The sequence below is a fragment of the Micropterus dolomieu genome, unplaced genomic scaffold (genome assembly GCF_021292245.1).
Source record: "Micropterus dolomieu isolate WLL.071019.BEF.003 ecotype Adirondacks unplaced genomic scaffold, ASM2129224v1 contig_12043, whole genome shotgun sequence".
In the NCBI taxonomy this organism is placed as follows: Eukaryota; Metazoa; Chordata; class Actinopteri; order Centrarchiformes; family Centrarchidae; genus Micropterus; species Micropterus dolomieu.
The window spans coordinates 418-1,418 of record NW_025741029.1 but is presented as its reverse complement, the minus strand read 5'-3'; the positions used below and the strand labels follow the sequence as shown (position 1 = coordinate 1,418).

Here is a 1,001-nt window from a genome sequence, read left to right as displayed (position 1 = left end):
GGTTTTTCCAAGAGAGCACTAAATGATCAGATTCCAAACGGTCCTTGTCCATAGCGACATTGACAAGGAACAGTGCTGCCATCCAGCGCAATAAAGCGCTAAGCCATACTAGTAGCGGTTTCACGCTTGTCTCTGCTTTGACTAGAAGTATTCCTAAAGCATAAAAGTGCAAACATTTGTCTTTGGTCACCCCTGATATCCAGTTTATGATCGGCAAAACACGTTGCGGCTCCGTATTTGGTCAAACAGACCGAACTGTCCTACGTCAATAAACGCCAATACACGTGAAAGCCCCTGAAGTCACAGCACGCTCACCCAGCACAGTCCCGTTGCACCACTCTACTCTCCAAGACCTAAGCCCACAATGCTGCTTGACAGGACCCTTGCCTTATCTGTTACAGTGAGTCTCTAAGGTAACATGTAACTGTTTCTTTGTGTTTAAAGGGATCGATTTTGAGTTTACCAAGACACACAAACCTGCAAACAGTTTGCAAACCTGTTAAATGGTAATAATAAATGGCAAATTAATCATTGCCTCGTAAACATTGACAGAAAGATTCAGTAAATGCCTGTGTTAATTTATCAGAGAAGTTAGCAGTGCTTGACCAGAATCAGAATTTTTTTTGTGGATGACATTTGTACAGTGAACCATTTCCCAGTTTCTGTAATCTGGAGATTAGGGGCAGATATTCCATGCACCTGAAGTTAAAGTTGGCAGCGGTGGGATTTGAACCCACGCCTCCATAGAGACTGGAGCCTTAATCCAGCGCCTTAGACCGCTCGGCCACACTACCTCTCTTTCCAGGGTACAAGGTTGTTTATTAGTCGTGAAACAGCACAAGGCTGCATAACCAAACGAAATTTGTAGTTCCTTCGTGCTACACACACAACATATAATTATGTCTAGGCCTATATTAAGATATGGTAACATTAAAAATAAAATAAAGCAATTCACAGTTTTCAGTCACGTGACATGCGCGGCAACGAACTGGAGGGCAAAC

General features: G+C 43.1%; 1 non-coding gene across 1 annotated transcript; it reads right to left on the bottom strand.

Annotated features, from left to right (window-relative positions):
• Nucleotides 1-712: 712 nt before the first annotated feature.
• trnal-aag lies at nucleotides 713-794 on the bottom strand. Its single transcript has one exon. It is a non-coding gene; the product is annotated as a tRNA-Leu (tRNA).
• Nucleotides 795-1,001: the final 207 nt, after the last annotated feature.